Consider the following 14,855-nt stretch of genomic DNA (forward strand, 5'->3'; position numbering starts at 1 on the left):
AATGTGCTCACTTATTTGTTCAACAGGCTGTCTTTAGGTGACTTTAGCACTCCGAAACTTTGATAGTTCGGTTCGACAGCGCAGTTTATCTTTTCGGCTGTTAGACCCCCTGTGTTTCTGTGTTATACATGTAGTGGTTTCTGGGGATATTAACCAGGGCTGGTCTATAAACTTTGAATCCCTGCGACCCTCATTGAATGGTTGTTTTTTGATAAAACAGGGGACACACAGAAAAAGAGCACAGAGAACGACGACATTGATATGGATGACAGCTTGATAGAAAGGCTGTTATCTGAGAGACCACCCCCATACAACCCAGAGTCAGGCGAGGAGAAGTCAGCCCCGGTAGAGGAGGTGAGGGTACCGCAATTCCCTCCTAGAACTGAGGTAGTGGGAAAGCTCTCCACAGGAGGGCAGAATGTAGAAGGTGTCAGTTCTCATAGGTTGCCGGATGCTCTTACAGTACCGGGTACCATTGGTCCGATAGTGTCAGTGTATAATCCAGAGCAGACGCGAAGTGGAGGTCCATCACGGATGGGTATGGAAGGGAGCATAATTAGTGAAAGAAGTAGCGTGGTGGATGGGGTGGGTCAAATGCCAAGACCTCAAGAATGGAGTACCCCATTGCCAGCGACAGCAGACTCGTCAAGAGGTCCGATGGATTTAAGGGGACCGAGACCAAAATCTATAGGGAAGTTGAGACCGGACTTGAGGACATGGGAGATGATTGAAGGGGCTCAGAGTGACAGGCCAAGGGAGGACTGGGACAAAGGGAGCTTTGAGAATATCGAACGCCCTGCAGAGGCGTATCTGAAGTGAACAGGTGCAGGGAACAAGACAGTGCTTGTGAAGAAAGGAGTAGTGGCTCTAGTAGAGGTACTTTGAGTGCGGCAATAAAGGGAAAAAGAATTGATGTGATGCGATTAAAAGCAGAAGTAGATGAGATCGTTGAGGGAAATTTGCCTCTAGAGAGGATTGAGCTCTATGAACCAGATGAGTTGTTGTTTGTGGTGAAGGATGTGACTCGGAAAGCTACGTCGACCCATGAGAAACTGACTGAATTAGCAGACAAATATGATGTGGACTTGTCCAAAACAAAAATGCTGCAGGGAAATCACAGATTGCAATATACTGAACAAGATCTAGAAGAGAAAAGGGTGGTAGTACTGAAGACTCACATTCGAGAACTAATTATAGGGATACGAGCTTGGAGTAGACTTGATAAATGGGAAGAAAGGTGGTCAAAGAAAAAGAGTGTTAGAAGGAGTACGACTAAGACACCCCCTCCGGGAGGAGGAATGACAGGAATTGAAGCATACCCTTTGCGGGAGGTGGCCAATGGAGGGTATGTGCATGTGCCCTGGAGTCGGGGAGATTTGGCTGCCTTTACGAATGATTTCCCAAAGCTGCGAGAGAGCCCAGTTGAATGGTACAAGCAGGTAGAGAGGTTTGTTAAGATCTCGAAGGTGCTATGGATTGATCTGAACACCTTATTTGACATTGTGGTTCCAGGAGACTTGTGGGTAGCATGCAAGGTCGCTGTTGAATGCCCGCTGTGGAGCCAGAGAGGGAGGCTGCCACAAATGGACCGTCACCTCTTGTGATGAAAAAATATGAACAAGTGATTACGTGGTTGAAATCTAAGGTACCACCACAGGATATCGACTGGGTTAAGATAGATCGGACGGTACAGGAGCCTAAAGAAACAGTGCATGAGTACTACGAACGACTATTACAGGTCTTTAAGCAGTACAGTGGGTTGGATGTGATGGATCCTAGAGACATGGGACAGTTTGTTTCAAAGTTTGTTCTAGGATTGAGGCCTGATATCTGTCTTATGATCCAGCAACATTTGATTTGTTGGCAGAACAAACCGCTGGACGAGATTTTGAGGTATGCTAGGTACTGTAGTGATGAAATCGAATCGAAGCACAAAAATCTCAAGGAGAAGCTGATGCTGGTCCAGATGCAATCCGTTGACAAGAGAGGTCAGGTCCAATCAGGGGGAGGTACCTTGGGGACAAAACAGAACGGTCAGAAAAAGGGAAATGGGGACGACTCCAAGCCAAGGGTAGATGTAGCGACGTTGAAAAAGACTACTGAGTGCCATCAGTGTCATTAGATTGGACACTGGAGACGCGAGTGTCCCTATAATCCTGCAAATCAGGAGCAGCAGGAGGAGGAAATGGTTCCAGAACAGGTACCTCAGGTGACGGTGACGTCAGTGGCAAAGACTAAGTCGATAAAAGGGGGGACTTCGGCTCCTCGAGTGCAGGTTCCCCAGCCACCGAAAATATCGACAGGGGCTTGGACTTACTGGCAGATGCCTCTCCTTGAGGAGAGTGATGATTGTTACTTGGACCCGTTGGCCTGACAGTGCCTGAGAGGGGAGGAGGACTGCACTCTTGGGGCGGTCCTGGAGGTAGACCAGAGGGGACCATTTGTGGAAGCTGATGTCGATGGTCACCCTACCACCTTTTTGGTTGATACTGGTGCTACCCGTTCTACTGTGAGATCTGCAGTAGTCCCCAACCTACCCCTCTTGGGACAGACAATCAAATTTGTAGGTGTTGCTAATAGGAAACTGACAAACCCTCTGACAGAACCGATTCCTGTGAAGATAGGAACGTTCAGGGATAGACATCAATTTGTGATGTGTGATTCAAATCCTGTTTGTTTGCTAGGGAGGGATCTCCTGTGCAAACTTAATTGCACCATCTATTGCACCCTTAAGGGAGTGGAATTGCAGACTAATGACGATGACGCTACCTTTAAAGTCGCAAATCAGCATGTTTGCATAGAAATGTACCCTGCTTTGACAGTGGATGAGCTTCCTTTTGATTTGAGAGAGTCAGTTTCACAGGTGGTGTGGGACTTTACTGGAGAAGACATAGGGCTGATTAAGGGTGTTGAGCCAGTTAAGATTCAGGTCAAGGAGAATGTTGATTTCCCCCGAATACCCCAGTACAATTTGACCCCAGAAACGATTGCAGGGATAAAGCCTGTGATTGTGTCTATGATTAAACAGGGAATACTGAAGGAGATATTGGGGAGTCCATGTAACTCGACAATCATGGGATTGCAGAATCCGAGTGGGAAGTTCAGGATTGTACAGGACCTGCGCCGAGTGAACAACATAGTTGTTCCCTGTCGTCCAGTGGTACCGAATCCATCTGTAATCCTATTTCAGGTCCCGTGCCAAGCTGAGTGGTTAACCGTGATCGATCTCTGTCAGGCTTTCTTTTCGATACCTCTGCATGAAGATAGACAATTTTTATTTGCTTTCAGGCTGGAAAATCGTGTCTTAACGTGGTGCCTATCATTCAGGGGTATACAGAGAGCCCATCGATCTTCAATCAGATCTTGAAAAAGAACCTTGAGACTAGTACTGCCGCAGAACTCTGTTCTCGTCCAATACATAGAAGATCTCCTTGTTGCGTCAGAGACTGAGGATGTGTGCATGATTGATACCATTGCCTTACTGAACCATTTGGCCGAGAACGGACACAAGGTGCCGCCAAATAAGTTGCAGTACTGCTTGAATGAGGTGCAGTATCTGGGGCACAGGATAGAGAAGGGCAAAAGGAAGGTGTCACAGAGAGAGGTCAGGATGTTCTTGGGGATGGTTGGCTATTGTCGTCAGTGGATTGCCAACTTCTCCTTAAAAGCCAAGCCTTTGCAGAGACTGACGCACAAGGACGTGAGTGATCCGGTACCATGGGACAAGGACTGTATGAAGGCTTTCCTTGAGTTGCGAGAGGACCTTTGTCGTGCTCCGGCACTGGGAATGCCTGACTACAACAAGCCTTTTTTATTGTTTTGCTGTGAACGAGAAGGTTGTGTATTAGCAGTCCTAGTTCAAGCTCATGGAGGTGTCCGTAGACCAGTTGCCTTTTTCTCAGCTACTTTAGATCCAGTAGCTTCAGCGTTACCCGGATGTCTCAAATCTGTTGCTGCAACAGGTGTCAGCATTGAAAGGGGTGAAAGCATTGTGATGGGTCATCCATTGATTGTTTATGTGCCACTCTCAGTTGAGCTACTGATGACCAGGACTAAGACACAGCACTTGATGAATAATAGGCTCATGCACTACGAGCAGGTTATACTTGCTGCGGAGAACGTGACCCTTAAGAGGTGCGCTGTTTTGAATCCTGCTACCTTGATGCCATTGCCAAACACGCTTGATGAAGATTGTGAGGACCATGATTGTCTTGATGTGACTGAACTATGCACCTAACCGAATCCTGACATTGTCAATGAACCATTGCTTGACCCCGATGAAATTTTCTTTGTTGATGGTTCGTGCATAAGAGACAGTGTTGGTCAGTTGAGAGCAGCATTTGCTGTATGCACTATTTCAGGAGTTGTCGAAGCTGCTTGCCTGGAAGGAGTATACTCTGCTCAGGTGGCCCAACTCATAGCTTTGACTCGTGCTTGCTTGGCAGCAAAGGGAATTCGGATTACCATTTATACTCTTCCAGCTTTCTGGAAAAAAACGAGTACTTGGCACCGAATCAAGCAGGGTTCCGACCTTGCCATTCTACCAAGGCGGTCATTCTCTCGGTGTTAAACACTCTAAGGCGGAATGCAGATGCAGGAATCCATCAGGCGCTTGTGCTACTGGACCTTTCTGCTGCATTCGACACGGTCGACCACACCATCTTGGTCGACCGTGTCGAACAGGCAGGTCTCAGGGGTCCTGCATTGAGCTGGATCCGCTCTTTCCTTACGGGCCGTACTCAATCGGTCAGATTGGGCTCTTTCTCTGCTCCCACTATATCTACCACCTGCGGGGTACCACAAGGTTCCTCGTTATCCCCCCTGCTTTTTAATGTATACCTATGCCCTCTTTTGCACTCCCTTCGGAATGCAAATGTAACCATCTTCAACTATGCGGATGACTTGCAGCTCATCTTCCCTCTTAACACCCAGGACTCAGTGGTTGAATTTCAAAGAACTATGTCCCACATACTGAGTTGGATGAGCTGCAATCATCTGAAGCTCAACCCGGGCAAGACCGAGCTGGTCTTGCCCGGACAGAGCTCGCTTAGTTGGAATTCCAGCTTTTGGCCCATTAGTATGGGAGTCCCCCCATCTAAGTCATCTGTGGTCAAGAGTAAGCATGGGCGGATTTTGCGGATCCACGATTCACGAATTTGCGGATTCACGGATCGTGGATCCGCAAAATCCGCGGATTTTGCGGATCGGCGGATTTGGGGGCGGGGCTTCCTCGAGTGTGTGGGCGGGGCCAAACGGACGGGGCTTCCATGCGAGCGCACATGCCTCTTGTGTGTATACAAAAGGTCAGAGACCGATCAGAGCAGCAGATTAAGAGACAGAAGCCCCTGGTCACAGGAACAGCACGGGGATTGCGCACGTGAAAGCCAAAGATGCAAATGCCTCTGGCCAGCATCACAGCGGATTTCCGATGGTATATTTGGGAAGAAGGCACATCTGCCCAGCCTCCCAACGCTCACGATTTTTTTTGGGCTGATGAATAAGTCACTGCATTTGCGCTTCAACTAGTTCCAGCGTTTTTTTGGGGCTGATGAATGAGTCACTGCATTTGCGCTTCATCTAGTTCCAGCGTTTTTTTTGGGCTGATGAATGAGTCACTGCATTTGCGCTTCAACTAGTTCCAGCGACCAAGTGTGTGTTACTACTATGCAATCGCGCCGAAGTGCGCAGGGGTCCCTTGAGTGAAATGTCCATCATAGTGGGTAAATGGCGGGAAGACCGCAAGTGTTTCCTGTTGAGGTATATTTTTTGTGCCAGGACCGTCGTGCCAGAATGAACCCTGCCCCTCATATTTATTCGAGAAGACACCTCCACCCTGCCCCTCATATTTATTCGAGAAGACACCTCCGTTTTTCAGCATTGTAAATAATTTACGATGGCGCCGGCAAGCTGCCGGCGCCATCCTGCAAAAGTTACTTAATTAGCTTCAACAGGAAGCTCCAACTGATAAAATAAAGCAGGCGCTCGAGCCCCTGCTTTATCTTATCTGTTAGAGCTTCCTGTCGAAGCTAATTAAGTAACCATTTGAGGATGGCGCTGGCAGCTTGCCGGCGCCATCGTAAATTATGCATTAGGCTTGAACTTTTGACCGCAAAATCCGCTCCGATCGCGGATTGCGGATTCTCGGTAAATTCGCGAGAGTTCGCGGATCGCGGATTTACCGAAAATCCGCAAAATCCGCGATCGGAGCGGATTTTGCGCTCATGCTTAGTCAAGAGCCTAGGTATCTTCATTAGCGAGGATCTCTCGCTAAAAAGACAGGTTGGAGCGGTGGTATCCTCCAGTATCTTCCAATTGAAGAAAATAAAAAAAATTGCTCGCTTTTTTACCTTAACAGCCCTCACACAGATTGTCATCTCCTTGGTTCTGTCCAGGCTGGTCTTTTCTAACAGTCTCTATCTTGGCCTCCAAATAGGAGAGCTCAAACGTCTCCAGCTTGTTCAGAACCAAGCCGCCAGGCTTCTCCTGAATATACCCAGGAGGCAATCTATTAGATCTGGCCTTAAACAGCTACACTGGTTGCCAGTTGAGCAGCGTGTGGCCTTCAAGGCCGGGTGCATATTGTTCAGGTCTCTGAATGACTCTGGCCCTTTATTCATCAGAGATTTATTCAAAAAATACTGCCCCTCCCGTCATCTCCGATCTACTTATAAATCACTTTTGATCGTACCTCCATTTAAAAGGAAACGCCTTGGAGGCAGCTGTTTTGACCACCTTGCTGCTGGTCTTTGGAACTCTTTCCCCCTCCATATAAAGCTGAACGATAACATCCTCAGCTTTAGACATTCCCTGAAAACCTGGCTTTTCACCCAAGCTCACTACTGACAGCACAGCTCCTCTTACTGACTGCCTTGCCTGGTTCCTTTTCTATAGCGCCATGAAGCCTTCGGGCGTACGAGCGCTCAATAAATTCCAATTAACATTAACATTAACATTAACTCACAGCCAATACGGGTTTGGTGTGGTTCATGACTATGGACAGTTATGGTCTCACAGAGGTTACATGATGTCGTCAGGAACACCAATCAGGAATGGAGAATTTGTTAGGCTGCTCTTGGAAGCTTTTCAAGACCACTTAGAAATTGCTGTTGTGAAGTGCACGGCTCATGGTAAAGGGACAGATTTCGTGTCACTTGGAAACCACTATGCGGACGAAGTTGCACGATTCTGTGCCGAACAAGGTTACTCATTCACTGTACAAGAAATAGGGGGATGCAAGGAAAGAACCGAGTTAGACAAGATGCTTGTCATGGCAGACACTTGGGATGAGCTTAGGTGCATGCAAGAACAGGTGTCAGACCATGAGAAAAATGTGTGGATCAATTCAGGCTGTGTGAAATGAGATGTGGACATTTGGGTATCAACTGATGGGAGAGCGGTGTTGCCAGATGAGCTGTTGAGTCCGATGGCAAGACAAATTCATGGTGCAGTTCATTTGGGAAGGGATGCGATGATACGAGTGTTCAGACAAACATGGTACAATTCAAAGTTTCGTGCAGTGGCAGAAGCTGTTTATCAAAGGTGTGTTACGTGTCAACAAATGAATGTTGGGAAGAGAACTGCAGTCACCATGAGTCACATTGGGAGGTCTGGGGGACCGTTCAATAGGATGCAATTGGATTTCATCGAGATGCCCAGATGCAATCATTTGAGATACATATTGGTGGTGGTGTGTGTGTTCTCACGGTGGGCGGAGGCATACCCGACACGCAGGTGCGACACACTTACAGTAGCTAAGCTATTGTTGAGGGAACTTGTGCCTAGATTCGGGGTCCCGACCTCTTTGCAATCAGACAGAGGAACTCACTTCCATAGTGAGATAATGAAGATGCTTTGCACAGCACTGAACATTGATCAGAGACTCCATTGTAGGTACTGACCAGAGGCTTTTGGGATAGTGGAGCAGGTCAACGGACCTTTGAAAGCTCAGATGGCGCAAGTGTGTTCATCCACGTCTCTTAAGTGGCCAGATGCCTTGCCTTTGGTGCTAATGAGTATGCACAGTACCCCAGACAGGAGAACAGGTCTCTCACCTCATGAAGTGCTGATGGGGAGGGCAATGAGGTAACCAGCGATGCCATTGACAGCCTTGCTGGGTATCACAGATGATCTGATCCTTGATTATTGCAAGGGACTCGCTGATGTCATCCGCTCTGTGTCCCATCAGGTCCAGGCTGCTGTGGCTCCGGCTTCCAGTGATCTCTGCCACGACCTGAGTCCGGGGGACTGGGTGCTGGTTCGGAAGCACATGAGAAAAAGCTGCTTGGATGCTCGTAGGAAGGGACCCTATCAAGTCATCCTTATTATGAACACTGCTGTGAAGTGTGGTGGGCTACCGAATCGGGTGCATGCTTCACACACCCTACGAGTTCCAGCACCCTTGGAAGAAACAGCTCCTCTCCCTAATGAAAATGCAGCTGAAGTGGCACGGCCACAGGAGAGGACAAGCCAAGCCGTTAGGGTGTTTGCAGAAGCTGGGGACTCACCGGAGCAAGCTTAGGAGGGTCACAACGGAAGTGAGTCTGAGACTGCCTCAGAAAGGGTAACTGACTGTGAAAGTGACTGTTAGAATCGGCTGGTCTCTAGTTGGCAGAGGTATACACTTCTGACAAATAGGGACCCACCTCCTCTAGTCAGGGCAAGGGGATCACACACTCAGATAACCCCCGCTCACTCCCTTGGTAGCTTGGCAGAGCAGACAGGCTTATCTTAGAGGCAGCGTGTTAAGCATTTATGACCACATACAGTAATAAAGTGAATACACCACAAATGGACACAACACAGAAGGTATTATAAAAATAAGGATGTTTATATAAGGCTTAGCACAAGACCAAATAACGACAAAAATATACCACAATCTCAATAAATACTCTTTGGAAGGAAAAATATTAGTTCAAGTAAAGTCTCTTCTTAGTAAACAGTTCTTTAGCAACAAAGGTAACTCTTCTTCTCTAAAGCACAGTTCTTGGCAACAATGTAACCCTCACGAGAGTCATACGATGTCGAGGCAAAGCTATTCCAAAGGTTCTGCGTCGACCGCGAGGAGCGCTACGTCGAGCCCGGAGTCGAAACAGACCCCCCAAACACAGTACCCTTTAGAATGAAGAAAAGGTTGATCCACGGCGTCGAGAAGTATCGGCGTCGGGGCGTTGGCGTCGATCGAGCCTCAGAGTCGGGGCGGTCCGCAGCGGCGTCGAGAGATGTCGGGCCGGGGCAGGGCTCACGGTGGCGAAGCAGGATACGGCGTCGTTGTCGATGTCGTCGTTGCAAGAGTGAGCAGCGCTCACGGCGTCGAGAGGGGCTGCGGTGTCGAGGCGATCGGTAGCGGCGCCGCTCCTGGCGTCAATCGGGCCTGGCGGCCGGCATCGAAGGTGCGGGACACTGGAGTCGTACTCACGATGTCGAGCTGGATTCGGCGGCGGCGGCGGCGTGATTGCTGGTTTCTTTAGGTGTGCTGGACTCCCACGTTCCAGCAACAGGCAATTATAGCAGATGGTGAAGTCCTTTAGCCCTGTGACTTCAACAGGAGGCTGGCACTCTTCCAGCCCTTGGAGATTTTCTTGGCAAAGCTTGAGAGTACACACTCAGTTCCTCTCTCCTTGTTCCGTGGCAAAAATAAAGCAGCAACGGCAGGATTCCCCCCAGCAAAAAGCACTCTGGCAGAAGGGGTAGGCAAGACCTTGGATCAGCAGGCTTCTTGTCCTTGGTATAGGTTTCCTTGTCAGAAGTGATCTAAATTCTTTGGTTCAGGGGTCCTTCTCTTATACCCCTTTTCTGCTTTGATCCCTTTGTCCATGCAGGGGGATTTCCCCCATCCTGGGTTTGTTGTGGGTGTTGCCAGGCCGAGGCACCTGGCCTATTCACTGTGCAGGGCAGAGTCTTCAGCCGCCCAGCAGGAGGTGGAGCAGTATTGTCACTGGCAGGGGCAGGGCCATCAGTCGCCCGGCAGGAGGTGGAGCCAGTATTGTGTCAGGCAGGGCAGGCTATCAGGAACTACTCTTCCCCCACTCTAAACGCAAATGCCTCATTCACCACACACTGACTCATTCAGACCTCTGGAGCCACCCAGCTCCTGTCACACACACAAAAACCAGCAGAGACCGGTAGACAGTTAGACAAGAAACTAGTCACTTTCTAAAAGTGCTAGTTTCAAACTCAGAATCTAAAAACCATCCATCCTAAAGGATGTGTTATCAAATTCTGAGTTCAGGGATACTAAACTCGATTTTCCACCATGCTCTCTGAGTCCGTTTAGGATTATATAGTGGAATAATCCCAGCAGCCCAGTCTGGCCTAAGGAGAGCAGGTAGCCTTACAATAGTGCTGTAATTCACTATTAGGACATGCCACACACACCAGGGCTTGTCCTACCTTATGCTTACAATGCACCCTGCCCTTGGGCCTACCATAGGGGTGACTAACATGAAGTTAAGGGAAGATTTTAGGGCTGGCAAGTAGGTGTACTTGCGCAGTCAGCATGGCAGTACCAGACTGCACGCAGGTTCTGCAATGGCAGACCTTAGACATAATTTTCTAGGCCGCTTCTGTGGGTGGCACAACAAGTGCTGCAAGCCCACCAGCAGCATTTGTATTTACAAGCCCTGGCACTCCTGGTGCACTATACTAGGGACTGACCTTAAACCAAATAAGCTAAACATGGAATCCAATTAATGTATCAATTTAACATAGGGAGCACTTGCACTGTGGCACTGATCAGCAGTGGCACAATGCCCAAAGCAATATTCCAGCAAAACATTGTAAACAGAGGAGGCAAACAGATAAAAAAATATGGAGGAGAGACTCATGCCAATGATGCCAGGTCTAACAGTGACCCAAAGCCAAATTCAGCTGAAGAGAACTCTGAGCAAAGTAAGCATGTACCAAGCAGGAGTACCAGCAGAGCAGGGGAGCAGTGGCTAGGAAGACAAAGGCGGCTGAACCTAAGGTTGGTGTCCAAGAGGGATCTTGCTCCTGTGTCTGAGGAGTCTGAATCAGACGGAAACGGGGAAAGGCAAGCTCGTGGAGGACCGAGAAGATCAAGGCGAAAGAGGGTGCCTTGCATAAGGTACGCGACTCCTGAGTGGACCTATTCTGTGACTGATGCCAGACATATTGAGATTGGGGAGGGTGAGGGCAGTGACAGTGATCAGTAACAGTCCTAACATCAAACTGGACGTGCTGTGATTTTAAGCAGAATTCGCCATCTAATTTTGAGTAGATTGCTTTTTCCCACATTTGGCCCTGAAATATCAGCTCAAGAATCCATTGTTATTCATATTGAACTTTTGGAATATGTGCTAGAAGCGGTTGGAACAAATCTTATTATTGATGAATGAGACTGTTGCAAATATTTGCTGTAAATAACCTAGGTTCGAGTGGAAGACGAAGAAATTTAGGGACTTCCCATAGAGGACGGAGAAGGGTTAGGGTAGTCTATTGTTCGCTGTAAATAAGGAACTGAAACAAAAAAGAGGCGACTTTCAGCCTCTGAGGTGTGGTTCGAGTGCTTCTACAGGAAGAAGAAGAAAGAGACTTTTGAACTCTGCTGTTGAACGACTATATCGAAAAGCAAGTTCTGAGACCATGGAGGCTGGAAACCCGAATCCTAGAGCTAGGTGCACTGTAGGCACACTTATAGGAGGAATTATACTCTTCATTATTCTAGTAGTCGTAGTATCGTATTTAGTTAGAGCGTACAAGTGGTACAAGTCAAGCCAACTGGAAAGATCGATGAGAATGCAAGAGAGACGAATGGAGAAACTGCAGGACAGTCAATATCAAATCCTGAAGAACATGGAGTTGCTAGGAGAGGGAAAATGGCAACAAACTCTGTATAAGTCGGTTCTTCCCTAAGGATGGTGTAGTGTGTGTGATGACACGGGTCATCAAAGGTGGGAACTGAGGGAGCGCCATGTTATTTTGAGATTTGTAGGGGTGCACCATAATCCCGAGTAGTCAGCACCCACATATTTAGAGGGTCTACTAATGTAGTTTAGACTTATAATGTTAGGCTGAGAATCAGCACGATATGTAGTGATGTGGCTATTAATTAGAGACTAATGCAGTGTTCTAATCGAAATGCAGTGTTGCCTAATGTAGAAGTATAATCATATGTGGAATGTCGTATTACTAATTAAATGCTTTTGAACTATATACGTGCTTATTAAGGAGTGAATTAATATAGGCTTTTCATATGAAAGGAAGTGCTGACATTGAAAGCAGGATTTATGTTCTAAAGTGAGGAAATGTAATGTCATGTTGTATTAGAAATGTCTTTAAACATGCAAAGGCCTGGGACATGTTAAAGCCAGTAGACGCCTAACTGTATTTTCTTTTGTTAGCTTTAGTCGAGAAGGAAAGATTTTCTCTCTTCAGGGAAGAAGCTGTCCTCAGCAAAATGTTGAATTGTAACTTCGAATGTTCGCAGAGATGTTCCCATGTATTTCAGTTTGCAGGTGCAAGGCCACAAGGCTCGTTAGGTAGAATGGTCCATTATTTAGGAGTTAGGATAGTAGGCACAAATGGAGAACAGCTGCCAAAGAATTTGGGAGCGCAACATTTAGCGAGGAAGGTGTCTGGGACCCAAGGACACACTAACGGACGCTGGATGGAAACGTGCCATACTGGAAAAATCCGAAGATCTTCACCTGCCAGAGGGGTCTACCTCTGAGCGTGTCGACTGTTTTGGGGATTTTGTATTAGGGACAGCTACCGAGGGTGGCGAGCAGATCTTAGTCAGGGAACGGATAGAGCAGGATGTAGAAAGCTGTAGAGAGAGTGTCTTGGGGAACTTAGGGCAGAGTGGGGTTTAAGAAGGAGCATCTTAGAACGAGCTCGACAGACTATTTGCCTGAAGAAAGTGAATATATTTCTTTGGAAGTCTTCCCCGCTGACACCTTTACTCTTGTCTGATGGGAATGTTATGTAGGGATGTCACCTTAGAATAATGTAGGGACAGACTGATTATTTTTCCTTTCTTTTTGTAAATGTTAAACTTCAAGCTGGGACTGTTCTTGGTTACCTAATGTTATTCGAATTGACTTTGCTTTTTATTCTGAGTCGTCTGAGAATCTTGCGCAGAATTATGTTTGTATTGGTGCCATTTTATATTCTGAACCTCTTGCTGAGATGTTTGTTTGTCCAACTATTTTTGGCTTTGTAATAAATCTTTGAAACTTCAGTTCGTAGTCAGTGGTCCTTTGAGTTTAATTTGGATTTGATGGTGAAGTTGTTCAAAGCTGTGGTAAAATCTTCCCTTTATTCTTCTAGAACAGGGAAAAAGATCCAGTGGACCTGGTTTGGGATTCTAGAGATGAGTAAGAAAATCTAGATGAAAATCCTAGCTTCCCCATCAGCATTGGTGATCCTGTAGAATTAGTTGAGTTTTCTTTGGAACGATAACAAGAATATTCAAAAGCATCTTAAGTGATGTGGCGTGGCTTTATGGCACCGCAAGGAGCAGGCATTAAAGAGTGCCACATCAGAGCAGGGAGCTACAAATAAGATCCTTTTGCGGAGGCCAGAGCCACAATAAAATGTTTACCTGTGATACCAATAACCCATGAATCATTCCTCTTTCTTATCTGAAACTTGTTATTAACTTAACAACTGTGACATTGGTCCTAATCTAGAGTCATTCAGGGCAGCAGGGAACTAACATGTGCTTCCCTATGGATTACCGCCCACCATATTTGGAAATCCCTGCTCGCCTGGAAGAGATCTCTGCCATGGCGGCTCCTCTGATGGCACTGAAAATTTGCTGAACAGCCACCACGTTTCATGTAGCAACTGTGCAAACCTTTTTTTGGTTTTCAGAAACAAACTTCCAAAAGAAGGGTTTTAAAAAAATATTATAAAAAAAAGAAATAGTGGGAGTTTTGTCGAAGGCACAGAGTAATTTCTTCTCTGTTCTGGACCACCAGACTTTCCATGGTGGTCCTAAACAGAAACAAAAGTACAGCAGACCGTCCACTCTAATTAGGGTGGATGGACTGATGTACTTACACTAAAGCCCCATGTCAGATAGGCTGTAGGTGCAAGGTTTCCACCAGCAGAGACAGAGATGGCACCACCATTGGAAACATGATGCTCTGTCTGACTCACAACAAAGCAGGAGGATCATTTGTTTGGCAGGTGCGCAGGCTTGCCATTTTATGTTTTTCTTGAATGAATACAGAGACGTTTATGGTCAGTTCAATTTGTAAGCGTTTTGTTTACTCCTGGTAATGTGGTGTTGTGCAAATACTATATAAATGTACATTTGTGTATGTGTATGTTCATTCATTGATCTGAATTCTTTGGAGCAGATGAACATTGATACATTCAAATGTACTTTTTTGGTTAAAATGTCCATTGGATAGAATAATTTTACCTTTGTGTGTCCAATTGTAGCCTCGTTATAACAAACGAACAATTGATTAGGCTTCATTCCTATGTGCCAGATAGCCAATTAAGTGGATTTTCTACCATTTTTTTATGTAACACCCATTTCATGTTTATTAGATTATAATAAACCTCCTGAACTGGCTTTGGTAATGGATTTGTGGATTGCTGTATTGTATTGTTCAATTTGTGTAGCACTTTCCTATCCCTAAAATTGCCTGAAGCTGTTTTCTGGGTAGTCGGGTATGCATATACTCAGTAGTTATGCATAGCTAGTAGGCAGTATGTTTCATATTGTGGACTATGTTGAAGGTATTTTGGCGTTGTGTGTGAAGTTCAGTGGTGTGTTACAAACCTGCTGCAATATGTTGCTGTGCTTAACCAAGGTATGAAGCAGAAATATTTTAAATGTAGAGCTGCCTTTGCATACACTTATCCTACCATAATTGACATCA

The sequence above is a fragment of the Lissotriton helveticus genome, chromosome 9 (assembly GCF_964261635.1).
Source record: "Lissotriton helveticus chromosome 9, aLisHel1.1, whole genome shotgun sequence".
In the NCBI taxonomy this organism is placed as follows: Eukaryota; Metazoa; Chordata; class Amphibia; order Caudata; family Salamandridae; genus Lissotriton; species Lissotriton helveticus.